Source organism: Siniperca chuatsi, linkage group LG8, assembly GCF_020085105.1.
Source record: "Siniperca chuatsi isolate FFG_IHB_CAS linkage group LG8, ASM2008510v1, whole genome shotgun sequence".
Lineage (NCBI taxonomy): Eukaryota > Metazoa > Chordata > Actinopteri > Centrarchiformes > Sinipercidae > Siniperca > Siniperca chuatsi.
In genome coordinates, this window is record NC_058049.1 from 10,492,288 (window position 1) to 10,519,017 (window position 26,730).

Below are 26,730 nucleotides of genomic sequence, written 5' to 3' on the forward strand. Positions count from 1 at the left end.
CTGTGTTAGCATTAATAACTTCAAGTCATCCTTTTCCCATATCAAGTATGGTGTGCCTCAAGGTTCAATTCTGGGACCAATATTGTTCTCCTTATACATGCTTCCCTTGGGTGATGTAATCCGCAGACATGGTATTTCTTTTCATTGTTATGCGGATGACACACAGTTGTACCTCCCTGTCAAGCACACTGACCTTAGTATGCTGAGTTCTCTGCAGGACTGCCTGTCTGACATAAAAAATTGGATGTCGATAAATTTTCTTCAGCTCAACTCAAATAAAACTGAAATCCTTGTTATTGGGCCCCAACACATCACTAAACAAATGCTGCCATCCACTGGTAACCTGTCACAACATATCAAGCCTGTTGCACAAAATCTTGGTGTCCTGTTTGATAGCAATTTATGTTTTGAGCAACATATCACTAAGCTTGTCCAATCATGCTTCTATCACCTCAGAAACATTGCAAAAATACGATCTATTTTAAACCTTAGTGATGCAGAAACTGTTGTGCATGCTTTTATCTCCTCACGCCTTGATTATTGTAACAGCCTGTTCACTTGTCTTAATCAAAAAGCTCTGACACGACTGCAGACTGTACAAAACTCAGCTGCTAGGCTGTTAACCAGGACCAAGAAGTATGACCACATCACACCTGTTTTAGCCTCTTTACACTGGCTCCCTGTTGGTTTTAGGATTGATTTTAAGATCTTGTTGATTACTTTTAAGGCTCTTCATGGCCTGGCCCCAGATTATATTTTAGACCTTGTAATCCCTTATGAACCTTCACGTAGTTTGAGATCTTCGGGCAGGGGTCTCCTGTCTGTTCCTGAGTCCAGGATGAAAACTAAGGGGACAGAGCTTTTTGCTATCAGGGCCCCGAGGCTCTGGAACAACTTGCCCGAAGAAATTAGATTGTCTGAGTCAGTGTCTTCGTTTAAATCTCGTCTCAAAACACATTTTTATCTGAAAGCATATCCTGATTTTACGTGAACTGGCTGTTTATTTTACTGTTTATTTTATTGCTTTTCTGTATTTCATGTGTTTTATTTCTTTATATTTCGTCATTCACTGTGTTATTTTATTTTTCTTGTTGTGAAGCACTTTGTACTTTGTTTTGATAAGTGCTCTATAAATAAAGTTTTATTATTATTATTATTATTATTATAATTGTGAACCCTTGTGGTGTGATTGAAAATCAGGACATTCTGGGCCTCCCCTCTCCTCCCCAAAACCTAGTGACCTCGAACAAGTTACCTAAACTCCAGTTGCTCTAGTGGAGTCACTTCAGATCCAGAAACCTGCCAACGATCTGTCACAGTGTATTATCACCATGGTCAAGCCAATCATATGCTAATCAGGTACTTAACAGTGATGAGGGAGGTGCAGCCAGAAAACAATAGGCCTGATTACTGATTACTGGGCCATCATGGAAACAAAAGAAGGGCAGTTTCAGGTGAAACTAGGCAGGTTAAACAGCAGAAACTCAGAAAGACTCCTTCCTGAGGGCAGGACTTAAGTAACACAGATTAACTTAAATTTCTGAGTTCTCAGACCATTTTTCACAATTGAAAATGACTTCCGGATGGCAGCCGAAAAGTCTTGATTCTGAAAACAGTGTCCAGATGACTACAATTGAAACCTTTTCTACAATGGAACATTCCTGGACGAATGAGGGACTACACCGTTTCAGATCCAGTAAGTATAACTAGGAACTTTGAGGTAGGGAACAGCAAGGACAGCACACATTCCCTGGGTTGAGGTTCAAAGAAATTTTAAATAGTCAACATTAAAATCAGCTTGCAGCTTGCTTTTTATATAACTATTGTATGAAAATGTAAATTGAACAAAAGTTCAAGTGTAAATGGAAGTTTTTAATGGTGTAATGTTGGCAGATTACTTGATATTTGTCAAATTAATGAATTTCTCATGATGCAGAACTGTAAGGTTAATTAATTCAACTTATTTTCTCTGTGTGTAACTCTGGCCTGACTGAGATTACTGAATCACCGAATCAACAGCTCAGCTGAGATTATTTTTTACAAGGTTATCCACAATAAAGATGCTACTACAGTTCTGTAGAAATGTGCCATGAAGATAAGGGAAAGAGACATGTCAAAGAGTGCCTCTCCATCCAGAAGCACGGCACATGGGACATTTTTCAGCGAATAAGTAGGGCAGCCCTAATTCTAATTTGACAGCCTCCTCTAACGCTTTTTCTCAGGCCTTTAGAAATAGAGAGGAGAAGCCTGTACAACCAAGAGAGAGAAACAAGCATAGAGTAGAACACTGTACTATGGGCATGCACACATGCATGCAACAGCCCAGAGCAGTCCAACTGAATGTCTAGGTCATAATTCTCAACATTTTCTCTCACTCATTGCACAACGTGGGCAAAGTCAGCCACAGGCTTACATCCAGAATGCTCCAATGTGAGTTTGTGTATGTTTCTAGTTGTGTGTATCATAGTGGGATTGTGTAGATCTACTATCTACTACCATGCTTGAATACTTTGGTGAATCTTTTTTGGTGGGTGTGTGTCTGAGTGAACAGTGTAGAATGCTTCCATGTGCGTGTCCCCTTTCAGCCTCTCCACAGGTGTTTTGTAGGCCATCACCATTTTATTTCTCTGCAGACTGATTGAGGAAGCAGGAGGGCAATAAAAAGGCTTTTCATCTGCCGTTTGTGGCCATGATTTCACAGGAGGAGTGGGGTCCACTTTCAGCCCTGAATACATTAACAGCAGGCACAGATGGATGCCATGCAGCTTAGTGTGTGACAGTCAACACTGTCATCCCACATTCAAGACCACATTTAACAATTTAGGAAAAACATGGGTTGATTCTCTGCCAACAATGCAGCATCTACTCATTAGACCCACTTATCACAACAGGTTCAAACAGTGTCAAGTTCCATATTCATATTGAACAGCTGATTATCCAGTTTCTAAAAACAGTAAAGGTCTGTGCAAGTGATGCTAGACTTTTTATTTTTTTTAAAACGCTGTGGGACATCTTTTGGGACAAGCATTTTATATTATGATATACACACACATCAAATAATCCAGTATATCCGTTTGTATCTGACTGACTACATCATGAATTAATCATCTGCAACATGAAGCTTACAGGGTCAATGGGAAATTGGAATAGATAGTCAGAAAGTCACTTAATGTTTGTTGTCTTTAATCTCTTTATTCTTTTTATTCTGTTCTTTGTTTATTTCCCAGTCTGTATTCTCTTTTATGGTTGCATAAACAGTGTCACTGAGAAAAGAGAACGCTGCGGTATATTTTTCAGTATTCTCCAGTATAGTCTCTAATTATTGACGGTAGCTGTTGTATTGTTCTCAGCTATGATTTTGTTGTGCTTGTATGTCTCTTTCTGTCTTCTTCTCCAATGATTTCTTGGTGGTGTTATAAAGGAAGATGCTACAGTAACTGTGTGTAGCTATACAATAAACAGCCCTTGAAAGCCCTTAAGCTCCTCTCCAAGATTTAATTTATAAAAAAAACACCATCATTTCTTTTATCATGTGCATTTGATTAAGACTGTGCTTGTTTTTAGACCAGTAAGGTTTAGCACAGGCTTTTACAGGCTTGTTCTGCCCTCAAGTGGTAAGCAAGAAAAAATGTTTTTCCACAAACAAGTTAAATCACAATCATGCAAGCACCATACCCTTCACTGTCAAAATGTTAATATATTACTAATCTCTTCATTATGTTCATAATTGTATTATGAATTCTTGTTTTGGAAAAACTCCCTCTCCATGTTCTTCTCCTGTTATATGAAATGTTATTTTCTTGTAAAGAAATCAAGGTTTGATCAAAGCATTAATAAGAAAAGTATCTCCTGTAGATCAAATGATACAACTTTGACAGACTTTCTATTTTTTCCAATTGGGGTTTTTGTGTTCAGAAATATTACTTTTAGAAAATAACCTTTTTATATTTTTTAAAATTTCATCATTAAAGTGTGCTTCATCAAAACCTTTAAAGGTACAGCACCAGAACTGTTTGCCTAAGATAACAGTAAAACAACATATTGCATACATGATGTTGACAAGGTGGTCATTTGTAAAATTTATAATGGGGATCTGTCATTCTGACTTAATAAATTATTGCGTAGCGTTCCTCTAGCGAGCCTTGATGGAAAATCTGCCATTTTAGTCAATGTTTCAAGTTTTCAGCAAGTCAAAAGTATTTGTCTTCTCCTACACTCCCTCCACAGGCTACATGTAGCTGATTGTGTTAGGCTGCTGTGGGAGCATCACACCTACACTGACAGGTAAATCTAGCTTGTACAGGTCGTCTTACGAAACTTAGCAGACTTCAACCCTGCAGCATCATGGCCATCGCTCTACTCAGTCTTGCTTCTTCTCCCCCAGAGCTAAAATGACCTTCCAACTACAGCCTAGAGTACAGATTCACAGTCATTGTCAGTTCTAGTTTGCTGTAACTCAGCAGTAACAGTCTTTCCATAGAAACATTTTTCACCATATTTTCTTCTCTGAGAGTGAGCCTGGATTTTAAATACAGTTTCCTATTATGAAGCTTAAATATTAGAAAAACATTTTTTATAACACTGCATTTTCACTATCTGCTTGTCCAAATACAGTGGACCTACATCATACTTACACTGAGTGAATACTCAAATCCAAAATTGCATGTTTTTATTGCTGCTTTCATTGAATGAAAATGCATATTTCCCTGTATTCACCCTAAATATTATATGATATACTTTATTGTAATGCAATGTTTGCCCACACAACATACAGTACATTTGTAATGAGGGAGCAGAGTTTAACAGGTTTATGGATGCTGCACTGCAACACCCCTTTTGTATTTTGTCTGTAATTGAATTTATAAAGTTTTATTTTCTTAGAACAGGTAAAAAAATCTTCCAGTGCATTAAGAATATTTTAACTTGTTTTCAACGCAATGTGTTTCAAGTGTTTTCTAAAATCAAGTTCCTTGATTCTAGTGCAGCAGCCTGCCATATTATTTTTTGTTTCAAGATAGAGTCAAGTTTGTAAAACATTATAGAAAACTTGACTGTTATTGGACACAGGTTGCAAGCTATGGTTGCAATATTCTTACTGCACTGTTGATTATTTTGTTATCTTCTTTCAAGAAAATATTTTTTTAGGACTCAGTTGTAGACCAGAATTACTTGATAAGCACTAAGGTAAATAACTTACTGTAAATTTCTGTGTATAAGGGCTAAAACATCTAATTGTAAATGCAAAATATACCTCCAAAACCATGTTACTCCTTAAAAGCCACTAACTTTGCTGGCTGCCCTTTGATTGCTTCATTTTAAAATCTAGTGTGTGACTTTACTATGACTGAGCAGGCAGTATAGGGGGTAGTTGTGTTTTGATTGGTTTACTCCCTTTTGAGTCAAGCAGTTGAGTGGGTCATGGGTCAGTTCAATGGGTTAATTAGGCACATTTGTCACACTGTCGACCCCCTAAGGACTGTGTACCAACTGCCACTGTTTACATTCTAATTATTTTCCAACCCATTAATCACAAGGCTCGAAATTCTAGTAAAATTGGACTGGTAAAATGTTAGATTAACCTTCTCCTTGCTTTCTGTTGGCCGTTTGGTAAATGCATTATAGTCGTAACAACAAGGTTTTCACATCAAGGGCAAAGTAAATATGAGTTTTGAAGCATTCAGAGATTTGCTTCATGCTCCATGAATTCCAGAAACAATATCAGATTTGAATGGATTATGGTAGTTTCTTTGAAGTATCTATATAGATAAATCCTCTAAAATGTTATTTCCATGTGTAAGCATATTGAGAGCCACTGAAAAGTGGAGTGAGATTCCTTGCATTCTTAAACATTCTTGGCCAATTTGAAGTTGAAACTGCAATGAAAGTGTAACTGCCCTGTACAAGTTCTTCAGTTCTTTCAGGAAAGTTCTTCACTGGAATTAGCATTGAGAACTATTAGAACGTGCCCTAAGTCTTTTTCCTTCTTTAACAATCAGACAGCAATGATGGATGTTTTAAAATCTCAAATCTAATGTCAGCACTACATTAGAAAGACTTTGTTTAGTTTATGGCCAGCTAGTCATTTGTCAGTGTCCATCCATCCAGTTTCTCCATTTACCTGCTTATCCATATGCTTATCCCAGCATTAGGCAAGAATAAGTGAATGTTAATTAGTGATACACTTAATTACCATCTTAAAGGGCTACTCCAGCAATTTAGTACCGCACGTTCATAAAGAAAGGGAACTCACAAGAGACAGATTAAAAGAAGAATATTCAAATTTTAAGCAGCAGAGGCCGAGATATCCTGACTTTTAGTCCCTAGTATGGGTCAGCTCCTACTTTTCCCATAATCCAAATTGATACCATCAGTCATTAGACTCTCCTCGCCTGGTAAATGCCCATGTCTTTCAAACTCCACACCTCAGTTTGTAACTGAGGCTTTCTGTTATAAATTAGTAGTCTCTAAACTCAAACTGAGATAACTCTGACATCATCAGGCAGTGTGGTTTGGAAACATTTAATATTTATACTGTACGTAAGTCCTCATATTGTACAATGGCAGGAAAGGTTTTGGATTGTTGAGAGTGAGGGATGAGACATAACACAGATTTACCACAGGATGGCATTGTGATACAAGTAATAAGCACTGCCTCTCCTCCTCTTCAGTGCTTATTCCCTGACCTTCAATTACTTACTCCCCTAAAGAATGTTGTTTTAGGGATGCATTTGTGCCTAGCCAGTTAAATAAAGCTGTTAGTTTGAAAGGAAAGCATCTAGCACGAACAAGTGAATGCCAAACATCAGGTGTCCTTCTTCAAGCCTAACAGCAATTTGGCAAACTTCACCCTTAACGACTCTGTGCAGCACAAAAAAACAAATACGTATTATTATGTTGCAATCATTTCAAAGGATCGAAAACATCTCTACACATAACTCATCCAGAGTTTTCAAGGGTACACAGCATTTAGTGGTACAAAACTAAAGTTTCTTAATTCTGGCAACAAAGCTGCTGAAATGATTTCCTGTGTTGCTGCCAATTTTTTGCATATTTTACTGGTGGAATGACATTTCTAACATACACTGTTTTGTATGATACAAATGCATGACACTTCTGGTTTAATGTTTGTATTTCACACTGGTATGATCCTTTTTAATTAATATCCAGGGCAATCTTTCATCACTGCTCCATTTCATACATTCATACCTGGGGGCTACCCAGTACCACCAGTATTCTACTGTATTCAAGAGGTTTTACACAATTTTTTATGCCTGTCAAAAGTGGATTTTTTTATGCCTGTCAAAAGTGGATAAGCCTTTCTATATATTTTCATAACTGATTTATCCTACACATCAAATCTGTTTCAAAGGAATAGTCCGACATTTTGGGAAATACGTTTATTCGCTTTCTTGCCAAGCATTAGATGAGAAGAACGATAATACTACAGTACAGTCAGGTCTGTACTTTCAATATGAAACTACAGATTACCTGTCTAAACTACCTGTCCAAAGTGACAACTGGACTCCAGGAAGTTACTGCTCCTGGCCAAGAAATAGTTTGGCACATAACCCCCTGTGAATCCAGAACTTGTCATTTTTAAACTTTAGTTTTGTACAGAGTAAACGAAACAGATATTAAATGTTAATTGGGGAGCTTCAGAGGTGCCAGTTGGCAGATTTTTTCCCAAAATGTTGAACTATTCCTTTAGGATACAACAGTTGCACCAACTGTTGTATTTCAGGGACACATGCAAATGATGTGTGCTATTAAAACATTGAATTAATTGCCAGGGTTATTGTATTCCAGAAAATGTAATCTTTTTCAGTAAATGGGTTGGTGGGTGAAATCATCAGGAGTGAACTGAAGGGCTGACAGGTGGGTTATAATGGATTCTGTCCTGAAAGTGGATGTCTCTTCTACAACGTCCTCATTCACTGTGTGTGTGTGTGTGTGTGTTTTTGTGTGTGTGTGTGTGTGTGTATGTGTGTGTATGTGTGTGGGTTTCCACCCATTCCTCCAGAGTTCTTAAGCGAATTGAACGAGGCAGAATAAATCATAGTGTGATCAAGATGTCATCTTCATGATAATGAAAACATGATGCCTCATAATAAGTTCCCTGATCAAAGGGAGCTGTTGGGGCTTAATAACTCAGTGCCAAGTGGTCGAAAAGTGTGGGGTGTGGAGACAGATTCAGCAGACAATGGCGCCAATAATAATCTATTATCTTTGTGGAGTTTACATTGTACATTCAGAAAATCTTCTGAAATCTCTATTTCAGAATGCTGATTAATGATTGTTTGAGCACAAAGCATTCAGGTTAGAGCCTGTATGTGACTTAAGTTCGTTTTTTATGACGCAGTTTGTGCTCTCCATCCATGTGTCATATTCCTTTATATATAATAATACTAGTACATCTAAGTTGTTTATAGTTTCTCGCAATCTGAGAAAACATTGATGTTATTGTTAACTAGAAAAAAATTCAAATCCAGCAAAAGGGATACTTCAGTGTAATTACATAAATCTGAGTTGGTTACACATTTGAAAAAACAGTGTTGCTGCTCTGCCAAAAATATTTTATCTTTGAGATATATTTATAGGTACAACAACAGTGGGCAACATCAGAGCAGATTCACTTTATTTTGTTTGCAATTGTAAACTTCCAAAAGGTCAAAAACAGCAAACTCTGTTCTATAGACTCATCTCTAAAGTGAATGGACAAATAACAGCAGAACAATGGTACATTTTGCAATAATTCCATGACAACAGGACAGGAGAGGACCAAACAGGGAATAGAAACACCCAATAACATACAGCCAGCAAGTAAATAAGCTCAGACCCTATTTTTTTTTTTGACATTCCAGGAAAGTTTTACAGTGTGTTGTTACTTCTGTAAATCTGTGTTTATAACTTCACCCCCTTTATCAATTATTCAACAAAGAGGTAGTGTGCAGATTTCAAATGCTCCCTTGTGTTTATAAGATTTCCTCAAGTTGAAATGAGGGTGTGCCTGCTAGGTAACATCAATGTTGAGCTATAGTTTTCTGCCCTGCAGTTTATGCTATGTGTTTCATTTGATGCAAGATGACATTCATCATTTCAGGACGGTACCTCCATCACTTTGATTCATAAATTTAATGATTCATGAGGTACGACAAACCTGGGTGGGGGGGGGATGGATTCAGTATTTTGGGAAGTCAGAGCTGTTCTTTTTCTGTAGACTTCATGGAGAATAACAATTGCTGGAATATGACACGGTATATATCAGTTAAAATGCAATACACACTGACTTTGGAGACAGTGGATAAGTCGGGGGAGCTTTAAATGAATTTCAAATACATATTTATGTACTGTGAGCTATACCTAGGCTAAATGTACACCTGTTCTGAAACATTGAATTTCTTGCAGAGGAACAGAGGCCCAAGGCAGATTCTTCCTGCTAGGGTCTTCTGTTTTACACTCTTAACTACGTCACTGAGAGAATAAGGTATATTAAATGTCTAGATGTCTCAGTGGTAAAACATTAAAATGGAACTAGTTGGGTCTTTAATTTTGATCATGCTTAACCAGATGTGTGTGTCAAAGAAGTTGGATAACAAACCAGAGGTTCTTTATTTTGTTTTTTGTTTTTTTGTTTTTTGTTTCTGCCACCATGGGCAACCTAATATACTGTATGTTTTGGCAGTGTAATGAGCTTTCAATGGCCCATTTGTTTTCACCATTGCTTTACCTGAACTAAAAAGCTCCCCAGACATGTTGGGTTGTAGTGATGTCCCTCAATTTAAGCCGTAATGAAAGCTTTGTCCCACTGCTGTGAAGCTGTTCCTTGACAACACTTCACATCCCCCGTTCCAAGAAAAGTGCCAAACAAGATGCGCCGGTCTCCTTCGCTCCAAAACGAGCTCCCCTTCTGTGATGAAAAATGCAGCCTGTCTCTTTGCTTATTGCTGTGGCATTTAGGTGGCTCAGTGTGGTGATTTGAAGAGCCTGTAGTGTCAAAGCTATTTCTCCTGCTTGGGGCTTAATGCTCTGACTCAACAAACCTGACCATTGTCATTTCCCCCCATCGGCTTCATGGTGGCCGTGAAGAAAAGCCAAGAAGTGTGGGTAATAACCTTCAAGGAAAGGGCTGTGATTGCACATCCATTTCACTCTGAGGACCTCTCCCTTGCTTCCCTAAAGCAGTAAAATGCTATATGGGGTGAGGAGTGAGAATGGCAGTAAGGTAGACACAGTGTTTTGTTAGTGGTGGGAGATAAAAGAGGAAGGGAACAGTGAGTGGGGGAGGCCTGTATGGCTGCTGGAGCTAGTGTGTGTCTTAAAAACCAAGGTCTTCCTAGGCTGAGCCTACTACTTTGCTTTCTCAGGACTGCATTTTAGCTCAGGTATGATAGTGCTGACAGGTAACCCACACAGTCTAATCCTAATGGGTTGCTGGGGGCACTGTGTGCCCCTTAAATAGTACCACTCTGCCTGAGTAAAAACACAATTCACCAATCTCACTCCCCTAGCCTAAACCTACACCAAATGGATGACAGCAAATGCTGAGTACCAGCCTTGACCTGGCTATCGGGGAAAGTGGATGAATGAGTTATGTTCATCGACTAAGAAGTTTCAGACTTTCATTTGCACTGCAAGGTGCAAATTTACAAAGTTGGGTTGGAATTTGAGTAATCTGCTAACCCTTAAAGTCACTGTGAAATAATACATTTTCCAAGTTCTAATCCTGTCTATTTGTGTCAGTTGTTCTGCTATCTATTGGTACCATCTCTGTTATCTCTGTGATATTGGGCTATATAAATAAAATTGACTACATGCCAAATATATGTCAAAAAATTATTTTTGATTGATTTAATATCAGAATCCCTATCTTTTCTGTTTCTCTCATTTTGATGACTCATCTTGAACTCCAGGGCGTGTACATGAATTTATCCAATTAAATATGATTTGGGGTGACTAGCTAACCCTGCCCATTGTTTAAAACCATTAGGGTGTGGTTTGTAGCTAGAAAAGCAGTATCATAGTAGGAGGTGTTTGATTACATTTCCAAAGAATGTGGCTGAGGTCTAATTTATGAATTTCTCTCTCATTAAGTCCCGGGGGAATAATTCTACCTGCATTTATTAATTGGTGGTATCAGGACTATTGACTATTACGCAGTGTAAATCATAACAAATTATACTTATATTTGTGCACTTTCCTGCACTGTTTCTGTATGATTGCACAGTAGCTTTAAACATTTGCTTTCCAAAGCTCCCCACACAGAGCTGTTGACCTTGCAGAGCAATGTAATTTGATGGTAAATGGTTGTAATTTGGTCTGCCATGCCTCATGAAGCCATCTATGTTGTTATTTCTTGCCTCCAAGCTCCCACTGATCACCATATTACAGCGTTGCATGACTAATTGGATGGCCACAGCCAGAAGCAAAATTAACGCAACTGGATTATTCATGTTACAGAGTTGCAATTCATAGTATTTTTAAAGAGGTTTACATACTTGTTTCCCCCTGTTAAGTGCATTTTAGCTTTTATATTGATAAATACTGTATGCAGCATAGTTATAAAATTAATTTGTCCAAATGACACAAGGCATTGTTTTGAGATGAGATATGCAGTTTTATATCAAACCTCTAGATGTCACTGTTGGTTAACGACTAGTCTGTTGCCATCCAGTAGGGTGTTAGTATGGATCACACAACATCTATAACAGCAGATGGTGCTGATCATGACGACTCGCATCATATTTATTTTTCTTTGTTACTCCTTGTAAAATACCACCCTCCAGATAAATAAACATTACAATTGACGGTACATGTTGGCTCAATGCAATTATTCCTAATTAAAGAAAATAAGATATGGGTACTTGGCTGACAGTCTGAACCTGCAATTAAGTTGAAACAATTCAGGTGTGTGTTCTTATGTCTCATCCTTGAGGGAGACTAATACAAACCACAAACAAACAGGAGAGTCCATTTTACTCAGTCGTAGTTCTTCAAATGCCTCTTCATGTAGCAACATAGATTATTTTGTCTTCATCTTCTACCAAGACAATTAGTCAGTAACTCAAGAAAGCACTTCATCTTAATGAGGTATCCCATGGAAATAAGAAAATCATGCTCGGTGGTGTCCACACACTGCTGGAGATTGTTATCTATGATCCATCCCAGAGTGTTCACTTTCCCCTGCCTGATTAAAGGATCTCAGGAATGAGAGACAGTGATCACTGATATTTGCACATACTGTATTACAGCCGTCTGCGGGTCTGAAATATTCCAACTTTCTCTCTCTCGCGCTCGCTCTCTCTCTTACTCTTGATCTCCCAAGTTTAGATGACAATGCAACCAAACATCCGAACATAATGAAATGTTATATTGGGTGCCTTGTTGACTGATTACCTCTTTAAGCACTGTACACTATATGCTATATCTTACACTGAAAGAGAAAGGGAAGCATCCTTTGCCTTATCACTATTAATAAGTGGTGCATATGATAATTTTTTCAGAGTGAGTTATAGATTTTCCCCTGTCAGTTTTAGCCCTATGAGAATGTCAGGGGGAGTATTCAGTAACCTTGCTTTGTTTGCCCAGAAGAACCCTCTGGGACCATAGTATGCTAGCAAAGCCAATCAGCACTGTATAATTGAAATGGAGCAGCAGTAAATGACTGCAGATAGGAGCTGAGCTCCACTCCCACTGCAAGATCAGATAGCCAGGGCAATGATGTCTGTTGAAAACCAACTGTTGTACTAAGCACATGCAGTCCCACTGGACCTTGCAGATAGGCTAGCACAGAATAGTACTGTATGCATACAGGAAGTATGGTGTATGTGGGAGGAAACTGGCAGTGATGATATGAAAAGGGTGTGTTGGAGAGTTCATGGGGACATAATAAAGATTTGGTCTGTGTAGTCATGGTAAGGTCTGGTTATTGCTTGTTTTGGTCAATAATGAACTGAATCATGAATTTCTTGGCTTGACTTCCATCTGTGTGGCTTCTTCAATCTTGTAGTTGAAAAAGGTTTTGTTGTAGAAACGTTTCCTCAACATAGTGTTACTGACAATACTAATATGGCCTACTGTCTATTGGCAAACATCAATTTGAATTATGAATGCAATGATTTAACCAATGTATTTTTTAACTATGCTACACCTACTTGGAACAAGCTCCCCAATGATCTTAGGCAACATCCAAATCTTGAACTTTTGTCCCTGCTTTGATTTTGGAATTTACTTTTTATTGATCACCTAATTTAATGTTTTTTCTTATTTTTTTGTAAAGCACTATGAACTTCCTCTGTGTATGAAATGTGCTATACAAATGAATTGCCCTGTCTTACAGTAGATATACGTACAGGGGCTGAAGTCACAACATCAGACTGCAAAGTGTATTTTCACTAAGTCACTCATAGAAAAACAGAACATCATTCAGTAAGACATTGCAACGCACAGTATTTTGACAATATGAGCTGTATAAGATCAAAGAATTATTTCAAAAATTACATGCTGTACATGTTCTTGTCAAGTGTCCAGTGGCTACTTGTGATTCAGACATAAATTTAAACATTTCAAACACCATCAAATTATACAGGCTACATACTACTTGGTTAATTTCTGATCATCATTATTTTGCACAAACGAAAATAATGTTTCCATGTTTGCGTGTGTGTTGTCTTAATAAGCAATACTTTTTTAAAGAATTACTTTTTTTAATGAATAAAGAAAGTGAATATACTAGGAATCACTCGTGAATTCACATTTCGTGTTAGTTAAATTCAGAGGGGTAAATGTCCATGGATGTTAGGTGTACGTAGATTGTTAGAAATTATTAGAGAGTATTTAGAGATTATTACTGTAGGCTAGGGGATCTCCAGTGGGGAAATCAGCTGTGTGTTTGCAGCCTCCATTGTGTTTTTCGTGTGTAAATCTATGACGGACTAATAGGGCCTCCCACCAGGGAAATCTGCTTGTTTCCTGTCCCAGAGCTGCCCTCTTCCTCTCTCAGTGAAAACCCACTGCCTGCTGCTTCTCCACATAGGAGAAGATCCAAAAATAGACCACAGTACCTCATCTCTTGAATTTGACACAACATGGGCAGAGGGTGGTAACCTACAGACAGATATACACTAAAAAAAGAAATTCCTGCTGGCATGGGGAAAAAATGAACAATTCCAGTAGAGCTGTTTTTGCACTTTGTATTAAAAGTTGTTTTAAAAAATTATTTGTAGGAGGAGGGCATAAGACCTTTTGCCAGATAGTGTTGATAGGAGTGTGAGTATATGGTGTGTGTGTGTGTGTTGCAGTAAAAGTGCTTTGGGTATGCATTGATACGTTTGTTGGTAATCCACTATACTATGTATGCCCTTTAATTAATTTAACAACACATGTCTAAAAGAAAAGCTTAGTACGTTTTTGTTGAGATTTTCCTTCCATGGGTAATTTGAATGAGCTCTGACTGGAACTTTCTTAGGTTGTCTTCTGTTCTTCTTCATGCTTTATTGATCACCACCACTGACCATTCTGAATCCCCCCACCTACTATATAAAACTCTTGCATCAAATAATCCATTCCTTCTCTGTTTCCTTACAATGCTGTCTAACAATAGAGTCCTAATTGTTTGCTAATGGCAAAGTTGCTGGTAACCTTGTAACTCAAAGCTCAGTGCCTTGTTCCTCTTTCACAGAAGCTGAGACAAGCTGATTTTAGCTCCTCTTCTCAACTATTCTGTGCTCTCAACATTGCAATTCAAAAGATCTAGAACTACAACATTCATAGTTGGATAAAGCCCCAATCATAACTCCACCTAAGAGTATAGCCTTGAACCTTTACTGTATTCCTTCAAAGCCTCATATTTAGGAGATCCAGAGCTGCAGATGAAACCCTTAGTTCCTCTCTAGCCTCTGAGATGCCTGAAGCAGGACCAAATAAGCTGAAATATTTGGCCCTGGCTGAACAGTTCACTGCCTCCCTCGCAGTCTACAAAAAATGTGTCTCTCAGACCCGATGCTATTTGCCCCTTGCCTCAAGTGTTGTATTACTAATGACACCCTCCTCATACAGGAGGGGTTGGTAATTTACTGTCACAAACTCATAGGTACTCTTCAGGTCAGACACTCCGTGATGCCTTTCTTAGCTTTTATGTTTGGAGAACTTTGTAGGTTGATGTCAACCATGATCGTGGCATGCCACTGAGTTTGTGTTGACAGACTCTCCTCTCTCTTCCAGTGGTTTCAAGCCCGATGTTTGGCCTAGCTGCCCAGCAGGCTCAGCAGTACCTGAAGAGCTGTGTTCAGGTGGACTGCTGGGAAGCAGTTTGCTGATCTACAATGAGGGCCTGGGTTGGTTACTAAGAAGACCTTATGGTGTGAAGTCCCACTCACCTGCCATTCTTGGGCTAGAAATGTGTGTATTTTATTTATGGATTAGGTCAGGATTTACCCCCTGGTCAAAATGATTTTTCCAAGCAGACTGTCTCCTTTTCATGTTAACAACCAACAGTTGGCATTTAATTCTGCTAGTGAGAAAGAGGAACTAACAGAGCCACTCTGCCTTGTCAAGTTATTTGTGGAGCTGACAGCTACCTTCTGAGTGACTGACAGCCTCTTAATTTGTTTGGGGGGATGGGGGTCACAAGAGCGCCACATCCTCGTAGATTTGATTTTACATCCTTCTAGGTACCGGGAGCTTCCTGTGTGGTTGGGCATTTAAAATGACACTGTATTAGATGTTTTGTACTGTTGCTACCTAGGGCATCACCTCTTTCTATAGACTTCATTTTGCTGCTCCACATGCAGTCATAGCGACAGACCTATCAACAACTTTCACCTCATAGCTTAGTGAGGACATGACATGGCATATAGTGCTAAAGCACCACCTTTACTGACTGCAGGTCTTGACTTGCCTGGGTCCAGACCTTGGAATCCGCCCACTCCACCGTGTTGACTGGAAATGGAATGTAACGAGTTGACAATTCTGTCTGATATCAGGCTAGGTCTTGACCCTACATCACCCCTAGTTATAGATGCTGGCTCTGTCGTCACAGTAACCTGACCTGGGAATGTGTAATATAGAAATAGCCATTGGCAAAGCAATCCATCTGACTGCATCCAGAATTCATGGAGCAATGGTTACAATCGTAACATACGTTTAATATTTCGTTTGTTGGATTCAATTAATTTTTTGGTCAAGTGAACAGTAACGCTGCACATATTTGTACTTTAAAACACTGGATGAAATTGTTATCAGAAATTGCTTTTAAAATAACAACTTTGGTTATGTTTCCAATTCTTTGTTACCTAAATAACTATTAAGGATCTAACAGAAATCCAACAGTGATAAAAAGACAAAGAAATCCTTGAAACACCCCGAAAACCCTCCATACCATCTTTCAATCCCATGATCCCATTTGGTAAACCTGATTACTCCCCAACCTACAGTACAGTGCATGCTCTTTGCTAAAGCATCTAAAGCAATGCTGAGAGTCAGTTTCAACACTGCAAAGGAAGTATTACTGAATACATATTTCATATTCCAGGAAATCAACCTTACCCTCAGAGTTTGGAACATTATGGCTATATATAATTTATGACAGGAAGAGGAATATGTTTAGTATCGACCACTGGTAGACTAGGGTCATGCTGGATGCAAAAACTCTCCCAATGCAATGTCCCTTAACCCTTCTACCCCCAGACGGGAAGCACTGTGGAATTGTGTTACGGGCTCAGATTCAACTACACTTCCTGAATTCCTTGGGTCTGTGTTTGAGTTATCAGTCATGCTGCTCTATGCCATGTATGTATACCATTGTGTTACTGCTTTTACAGTGTTTTCTCTGCAGCTTCCAGTTCCAATTGGGCACACCAATATTCTAACTCATGTCTCTATTATCCTCTTTGTAGATATTGTACATTGTATAATCATTTACAAGCATCTTGACATTGACAACAGAGAGGCTCAAAGCACTCAGTACTAAGAAAAACATTCCACATTGAAATATAAGGAACAAATCTCATTTTATAAGTGCCATCTCACATTGTGCGGGATATCTTTTGTGTTTGACCTGGACTGTGGATTTATATATCTTTAGAAATATATAAGAAAAACCTGTCAACCTGCCAGTGTGATTCAGTTTATCACAAATTACAAGCTTGCTCATTTAATCCTGGCTTTACATTCTCACAGTTTTATATATTTATATAAAATATTTATATATTTTTTACATAACATCAGTACTGACTGTACAACAGTGTCTGCTACAGAACCTTTGGCCAGTGGAGCATTTGATGGCTAAATGCCTTGGTCAGGGGCATATAGCAACCAGATTTCTGAATGAGGGAAGAGTTGTGTGGAGCAGCGGTATGCATACCAAGTGCACACATGCAAATGATAGAGAATAAGGAGTAAGGAAAGCACTGATGTTTATTGGCTAAAGTTGATATTAAGGCACACTCTTTAGGATTTGACTACTGAATATGAGTGGGGGTTAGGAATTATTGAACAAATCTATGGTCTGTGCTTGTAAAGAGACTTTCTGCATGATCCAATTCGTATATGAAAAATGTAATCGCTCTTGTATTTTGGACTCAGTCACTTTTCATCGAGTCTGATTCTCCCACTTGAATCCCAAGTGTTTTTTGAATTGGGTGGTGCTTCTAATATATTTTTGCTGTCATCTCCATTCCAGGTTTCTCTGCAACAATTACATCCTGACTGAATTAGCATTTTAATTACAAGGTGATTTTGGCAATAATGCTGAACATTGAATGATTTCTAATTAAGGAGACTTCAGAAAATTATTCCTGAAATGTAAGACTGGAGCTATTCTCAGGAACATAACTTCTCCCTAACAATGAATTTAAATTGGTCAGTCCTGTGTAGAATGTCAACCTAAATCACTTAACTTAAAAGAAGTACAAGCCCCCTACAGGGACAATAAAAATCAATATGAGTACCGCACAGAATGTGGTGAACAGTTAGCAAATCTGTGTGTTGTTTTCTTGATTAAGGTCAAAGTCACATGTAAGGGCCGTCAAGTTAGAAATGAGTAATTACCACTCTTTTAAGTCCTTAAAAAGAAGTACTGCGTACAAGTATTGTGAGGTACTGAGCCTTTGTGCTGCGCCCTTGTAAGCAATTACAGTGTAATACCTGCCTGCACCCATTTAAAGGAAACTGTGGAGTATGTCCTGTATTCATTTGTTGCCTGGCCCGAACAATGGGTCTTTTTCAAGGTGAAGCTGATTACGGATGGAGAGTCAAGTTGTTTACTGCAGGGTTTGTGCACATTACTTGCCACCCACTTAGGCCTGTTTAAACTCAACATCCTGACCCCCAAGGGAAAAAACAGGAGCATCAAGTTATGCTCCTATTTATTCATCTTTTAAAAGTGCTGTTGCATATTTAGTTGTGTGTCATTCTTTTGCTTCACAGTAGGATTTTTGTTTTCCCTACTGTAATTTACTGTGCTGTTCAGCTCAACATGAAATCGCTAATCGTCAATTAGATTGTGATTTACAAATGGAACCAAAGTTATAATAACATTCAAAGGAGTACATCAACAATCAGAACACATTCAGGCATAGTATGTGCTGAATCCAGGTTTCTATGTCCAATACTGGGTAAAATGGCTTTCAAATACACCCAACAAGAAACAAAAACACATTTGGAAGCTCTTTGTACTTTATCTGCATGTTTTTTTAGCTACTCTGATTATTGTCTTTTGCACCATATTTTTGTTAACTATTGACCTATTGACTTTACTAAATATTTACACTGTAAGCATTGAGTTTTTAATGATCTTTTTCTTGTTCCTTTCTTGCCTTATAGGCTTTCAAGGGTCAAGTGAGATTGCTTGAGGGGAATTGCAGAGTTAACAAAGGTATATTTTGAAAAACTACTGAAACAGGACGTTCTGTAGGTGTCCCTATTGACGGCTGTACTGTTGGTGTTTGTCAGGAATTATACAAATAACCACCTCACACGTCCATGAGCCTTGGGACATGCATAAAATGCTTGATGTCAGGATGTTTGCTATAAGTTAAACATCTGGGAAATGTATATTCCTGTAGTAAGTCATAAAAAGTCCTTCAGTAAATGTAAGTCTATAAAACTGAGCTGATGGCAGAGACTTGATGAATTTTTGTTTTCCGGCTAGACATGGGTACTACCAACTGGGACATGCTGAAGTGCCCAGGTTGCAGCCAGGCTCAGTTCTGTCTGTGATATAGAGCATGAACAATTCTTTCATTTATTTGTACTAACACATAACTGTCAGCAGCATAACAGACAATTTATATTTACGAGTAACATGTGCAAGTAGGGTGTTGAGTCATAACATGTTGCAAGTGGTGAGAGGGGTGTCTGTGTGTGTATGTGTGTGTGTGTGTCTGTGTGCACAAGTAGTGGATTTACTGTTGTGTGAACACTCTTCATAATGCTTATACATCTGTTTAAGTTTGCAAACTCATAATTGATCAGTGATGATAGCAACCAGCAAACATGGAAACATTTTTATTCAACTTTCATTTAATGTTTTAATGTTGTTGTTCTAGTTATTATCAGTTCCTACAATATGTTCCTCATGAATGCTAAAGTAATAATGTTACTTTTCTGACTTGAAGTTTAACAAGTAATTTCTTAAATTTCATAACAGTGTTTGTTACCAATAAAAACTAAGTCATTTTTTATCATCCATCTGTTCCATAATCCTAGATCTATATCTCCCTGATTTGTTCATATTTGTTCATCATAATGCACTGTCAGCTGTTGTATGTGTATACTTAGAGCACTGAGTAGAGTAAAGGTAGAGGTCAAGCAAAGGTCTTCATGCTTGATGTCATACTTAGACAGACGTGAACAGAATATTGTTCATACTGTAGACTCTCATGATACTTTTCTCTGATGTGCTGCAAAACATACTGTAAATGTTTTACTGTGGAAGCACACTCAGAGTTTCTGTTGTATTTGCATAACATTGAGTGGTGACATTTGCAATGTGTTTCTTAGGTTATCTGTAAGTTATTGAAAATAAACAGTTGACACAAGAAAAAAAAAGGTTGCTATTGAAAAAGGGGAAATGCAGCCAAATGTCAGTTACGATAGCCACTACTTGGTTCTTTCACTTGCTTCCACAATTTTCTCCCTCAAATGTCTACCTTCATAAGAGAAAGAAATTACACTAAATTAGAAACTGTTTGATTAAAAAGTCATTCGTATCATAATTAGTGATAAAAAATATTTATCCAATATGACTAAAGTCCTTTGACGCATAAACATGTACTGAGCAAACAAAAAAGAGATAAGCAAAATGAGCAAAGAATGTACCTAATAATGGATATTCTATGTAAGCAGTATGTCTAACTAAGACTAAGTAGAGTTTGCCCTAAGTTGGTAGTGAGCTCTGCCAGACAAGAGAAGAGTGTGGTGCTGCCTTGTAATACAGTGGGGGGGCAATGAATAATTTACAAGTCATTTCTCTTTCATCTCTCAGGTCTAAACACAGTGCTCTTTGCCGCCAGTGCCTATGACAGCCTCATATCTTTCTAAGTCTTGCGATACAGTAATAGGAGCGGAATGGCTCTGCATAACAAGTGGAAAGCATGCTGGGAGGTTCAGTAGGGACCTTTTGGTTCAAGTGCTAAATAGGGTGTGAACTGTAAATATGGAAAACTGTTGGCAGAATTAGATATTTAAATAATTGCTGGGCTCAAACATCCCCCAGTAACACTGATACATTTTTCTAGTAGTGCCAGAGTGCACATTTGATCACAACAGGGTGTGTTAAGAATCCAATCATCTTCAACCAACAGCTTTTAAATGAATACGGTGATAGTTTCAGATTTGTAGTGCCTCAGCAAAGTCTAACTAGTGCAGTGGTAAGACACTACTGATACCAGAGGAAAAGCATTCAACAGCATACTAAAGAAATAAGCATTCTGACCTTATTTTTATCATGGAGTATCTACTTTTTCAGGGCCATGGCCAGTCATCTCAGAATGGCCTAATGACTCTTGGGGAAATGATGTCCCACATCCAGATCAGCTGCATGTATTTAATTATAGAGCTTGCAACTAGCTGTTGACTTCAGTGTTTGCTAGCTACCCTAAAAAATAGACACAGAATCACCAGGGTCATCACTAGAACATTGGTGGCATTGGATTAACATTCAAGTCAATTTTATTTATATAGCCCAATATCACAAATCACAATTTGCCTCAAGGGTCTTTACAATCTGTACAGCATATCACACAACATTGGATTAACAATAGCAACGAACAGTGCAAGATGTTGTTTATGAGCTGCAGAATCAGTTGCTGTTTTACTGCATGTTATTTTTGTCTTTGTTTTGTTTGTTGTTGTGTTGACCTGTTCAACAAGTAAATTGGATAATAATACATACCACAAATAAACACTATTATTGTGATGAAACTGGTCATGATTTTTTTATTTTATCTATTATTTATTTAATTTTTGTGGGGGTCTGTTATTGAACCCAACAGGGATTTCTTGTTATGTGTCTCATGATCTCATTCACAATACAGTGCTTTGCTGCAGTTTCTTGCTAAAGATCCAATAGGCCCAACCCATTAGTGTGTTGTGACATTAGTCCAACATGGACAGATGGAAAACTGAATGACCTAATTAAATGTTTGGAGCTGCTTTCAAGCAGCTGGACTCAAACATAATATCATACAGAGGAAACTGAAATACAGAAACTGAAATGCTTATTGTGTTTTTAGAGGAGTGTTTATTGGAACTTATTTATTGACCTTTAAAATGATCAGGCAGCATCAGTACAACAACTGTGGGTTGACTCATATTCTATATTTAGTCTGTATACATTTTATTACTATTTTTATTACTTTTCCCTCATCTCAAAGTATAAATGCTGTTCTAAATAACTTACAGAGCTTGCTGTATGTACTTACACCTAGTAACATCTGTTTTGTCATGAACAATTAAATCTGCATAGGTAAGTTTCCAAAAAAGCATGTTAGTAAATTTTTGTATGCATTCTTATTGTATTGTAGAAAATCATTATTAAAACCATTTAATATTTGTTCTTCCTTACTTCAGTAGAACAGACATAGATAGGATATACTGTAGATCATAATCCAATTAAATTATCAATTTTCAACTTAAATTCCAACTTACTTTATGGAAATTATTGTTTAAAAATCTGATTTACTTTAAATTTTACCATGTGGTTTTGGGTATATACAATTTATGTGCATATTGTACTTGACTAGCAAGGAAAGAAAAAAATTAATTTTCTCAGTCGACAGTCATTGCCTATTTTGCATTATGGCTGCAGGTGTGTGGGTGTGTTGTTTGGTTGTGTATTTGTGGGTGTTCATTTACATGAGTTGCAGTAGCATGTGCCTCGAAAATTAACTTTTTGCATGTGTGGCACATGATGCTGATTTTCACAGCTCTTGAGATGCAGTGTGCTGCCATTTTCCTTTTATTTTTCTTGTATTTCGTTTTTCAAGCAGAGCTGTTCCTCCCTCACCCTGCATCTCTCACCAAATTGGCCAAGGCAGCTGTGCGTGGAAGTTGCTGTCATGGTGCTTCCCTTGGTTCCATGCTGAGTTGATTTCCCTCCACACCACAGCCCTGGGCTGTGACGTTGTTTAATTGCATTTGCATTGTATGACATTACTTATCTTCCACAGATGTGCTATATGTATCATGACATCATTAATCTTCCATACCAGCTAACCTGTGCACTCAGTAGATTGTTTGAACCTACACAAAGAACTAATGTAGTAGTCTAAGTAGTTAGTAGTTTTTTTTTTCAAAAAGGCTGATCAGACACTGGAAGTAATGGGGAAAAACCCAGCCTGAATTGAATCGCCAGTAGATTAGTCCGGGGGTCAGGAAGGGGACAGGAAGAGGCAACCCACTTGTCCGAATAAGATAGACGAGATCCCATTATGTCTGCAGATGATCTGAGATGTTTAAAGAAAAGTAGGTGGGGAAAATCCCCAGTAGGAGGGATGTTGTGTTTAATAAAAGACACCTTGAGATTCAGTTGTACCTGGGAACAACTCCAGAATTGGTTCTTGTAAAGAATAAACTCTGTGCATCAAACTCTGACATTCATTGGTACAAGTGTCGGAAAAGGGTCCAGACTTAATCTCTGGCCTGACCTGGTCCCTGACCCTCCACTACAGCTGACATATCTACGATGGTAACACTACAAGCCAACAGACAAGACAGTCAAGAGAGTCCTCTTCATCATCTCTTTTTAGCCATGCTAGTGGCGTGGCTCTATGGATGGCAATGTTGGTTGGTTCGTCAGTTTGGTCCAGGCTAAAATATCTCAACTACTATCAGATGGATTGCCATTCATTTAGGTACAGATATCCATGGTGCCTATAGAATGAATCCTAATGACTTTGGTGATCTTTCCATCTAGCGCCACCAGCAGGTAAAAATTTGCTTAATTTATAGACCCCAGGAAGAGTAGTTGCTACCGTGGTAGTGGCTAAAGGGGATCCAAATAAATAAATATGAAGTTATATATTAACTACAATACAGTGAATTATCTGTACATGTACAACATGGATTGGCATCCACTTTTGTACAGACATTCATGTTCCCCAGAGGATGAATCCTAATGATTTTGGTGACCCCCTTTCCTCTAGCACCACCATGAGGTTGATATTTGTGGTTCAGAATGAAATACCTCAATAGCCATTGAATAGAATACTACGCAAAGTGGTGCTGACCATCAGGTCAAAATCTGAATTTGTCCAATACTTTGCTTTGTCTATAAATCAGTTGGGTACATTACAGCCTCACAAAACCTCAGAGGTTGTAGATGCCTAGGCTTGTTTTAGTTGACTCCTGATTTTGATCTTTTTAAGGATTTATCCATATCTAAGAGATGTCTTCAGGTTCCATATTCTGATCAGGGAAATTGTCCAAAAAAGATATCAAGTGCCTCATTTACAGTTAGCTGCTCGCACATGGTGGTCACATGCCACAGAATGACATGAGCAAGAGAGAGAAGCCTTGTTTATAGACCAAATCTAACAGCACTGATGAAACACTTATCAGTGCTGTTAGATTTGGTCATGTTGTGGTTGGAGCAACATTGTGTTTGCTCCCATAACTAATATCCTGTATGTAATATTTTGGCTCTAATGTTTGGTTTTCTATATTGGAGATGTGAGATTTGTGAGAGAGAAGGACATGTTGCAAGTGTGAATGTGTGACAGTAACTGGATGTGAGATCTTGGTATGTTTTCAGTAGTTTGGACTAGATGATTTACGTGGGGGAAGGCCAAAAGCAGAATGGAAGAAATATTTTTCAATGCAGTCTTCATTATGTTTGGATATCTAGTGTGACGTGTGTCATGACACATCCAGCTGTCCAGATGAAAGAAAACATTTATTTCACTGTAAAGTTGAAAATTGGTCAATACTGATCTGAACACAACAGGAAGGTTAAATTATTACTTTTCTGGTATCTGTAGGGTAATCAGACAACTCGACACATACTCTATAAGCAGCAGACACATCATTCTGTCCCTGTCTTCCTAACAAAAGGGCAAAATTATATTTTTTTGATTGTTTATCACCTGATTGACAAGGGCACAAGCTCTTTCAGTGTCTTCATTAAAGCTTTTGTGAACCATCAGACACAGACTTCATTCAGCCAGGGATGCTAAAGCTCAAACAATGGCTCCAAACTATTGCTGCTGAGGGGTCAATCATGCATTGGTACTCTAGCCCTGATGGAGGCTTGTTTACTGAAACATGTCAACATAAAAAATAAAATGGTAAACTGAGGCCATAGTATTGAGATTGTTCTGTGTTTTTTGAGTGCCACAATCCAAGTTAATAACTCATGCATTGGTACTTTACCACAAGTGTCCCAATGGTGCTGTCTCCTTGCAAAATGCACCATACTCCTGGTAAACATCAGAACTTTCACTCTAGACTCTGTTCAGTTTAATATTTTGCCGTCACTGGCATACAAGCTTCTAATTCTATTTGACTTTCTAAATGTACATTAACATATTCCTCTCCTCCCATCAAGATCGCGTATTATTTGCATCAGATAACGTCTAGTTTCAGTGAAGAGGAGCCCTGTAAATACGATCCAGACTTGAAAATCATTGACCTCAAAGAATGAGTCCGACTCATTAAACAAAAGCTAAAGCTTGAGAAGACTGCACCTGCATACTGTGGCCCTAAACTTGTTTTGTTCTCCAATAACTTTATCCCCAATATGGGATGCTATTCACTTTATGTTAACACTCAGTGTTAACATATTACAACAGAAGAATGATTCATGATTCCTTTTAGTAGGAATACAATTGCTGATTTTCTTACCGATTGATCTATTGTTTTTGTCTTTATTTGTTGTCTCAGAAAATTGGGAAAAATGCCACCATCACAATTTTGCAGAGCCCAAAGTGATGCCTTAGAATTGCTTGTTTTGTTCAACCAACCAATGTTTCAAAACCAAAAGATATTCAATTTACCATTATAGAGTAAAAGCAGCAAATTTAAGAAGCTGGAACCACCAAATATTTGACAATATGGAATAGTTCGACATTTTGGGAAATACGCTCAATCGCTTTCTTGCTAAGAGTTAGATGAGAAGTTTATCCCACTCTCATATCTGTATGGTAAATATTAAGATACTGCAAGCAGCCTGTTATCTTAGCTTAGCTTAGCACAAAGACTGGAAACAGGGTGAAACAGCTAGCCTGGCTCTGTCCAACAGTAACAAAATCTGCTCATAAACCAGCATCTCTAAAGGGCACTAAATTAAAACGTTATATCTCATTTGTTTCATCCATACAATAACTGAAGTTTTTAAACTGACATTTTTACTGAGACCAGCAATTTCCTGGAGTATCGGCTGGTTGTCTGGCAACAGACATCAAATAAGTGAATAAGAGAGTTTCCCAAAATCAAAACTTTATTATGACTGAGTTCCATACTTCACTGTCACATGCTGACAAATGAGCAAACTCTGCTGATAAAGACCATGAGATACCAGTGAAAGCTTTGAAAAACGTGGACCTTAAGTTATATATTTGTCAAAATACTGTTTCAAAGTTCAAGAATGAACATTTACAGTTAAAATTGTTGTTGATTAATATTCTGTCGATTGACTAATCAGTTAATCAATCTATCATTCCAGCACCACATTTTTAAAAAACTCCTACAATGTCTTTCTTACATGAAAATATGCTTTTGTTTTTTATGAGAACACACACACACACACAGTAGACCTAATATAATGCACTCTATAATGTAACCAGGTAATAACAATAACACCAGCTGTTATTAACACACACATAGACACAGAAAGGGCGTGTGTTCGTGTGACAGTAACACACACAGGCGCCTGCACCCATGGTGTGTTTTGTTTCCCCGGATTCCCGCCCTTCCTCCTAGCCTTTCATAATTCACTCATGGATCTATTCTTACTACCGAATGAACCCATGGGTGTATAAAGAGATTCAATCCCATCCGCTTGCTTTGAAATCACATTGACCTCTCCGTCACAACAGTCTCCTCCCCTTCGACGCCACACCGACCTTATGACTGTCAGCAAATCTGACCAATAGCGACTGGAATCCCCACTCCTTACGTATTTCACAGACCAATCAGAACGTGGGTGGGCGGAATCATCATGGGCCTGCCGTTCAGGTTTGGTTGCAAAGGTAATCTCTGGATGGGATTTTGTGAGTTTTCTTTGACATGTTATTT

General features: G+C 38.1%; 1 long non-coding RNA gene across 1 annotated transcript; it reads left to right on the forward strand.

Annotated features, from left to right (window-relative positions):
- The first annotated feature begins 1,637 nt into the window (after nucleotides 1-1,637).
- LOC122880790 lies at nucleotides 1,638-21,488 on the forward strand. Its single transcript, XR_006379033.1, has 3 exons — nucleotides 1,638-1,696; nucleotides 4,228-4,284; nucleotides 15,220-21,488. It is a non-coding gene; the product is annotated as an uncharacterized LOC122880790 (long non-coding RNA).
- The last annotated feature ends 5,242 nt before the right edge of the window (nucleotides 21,489-26,730 follow it).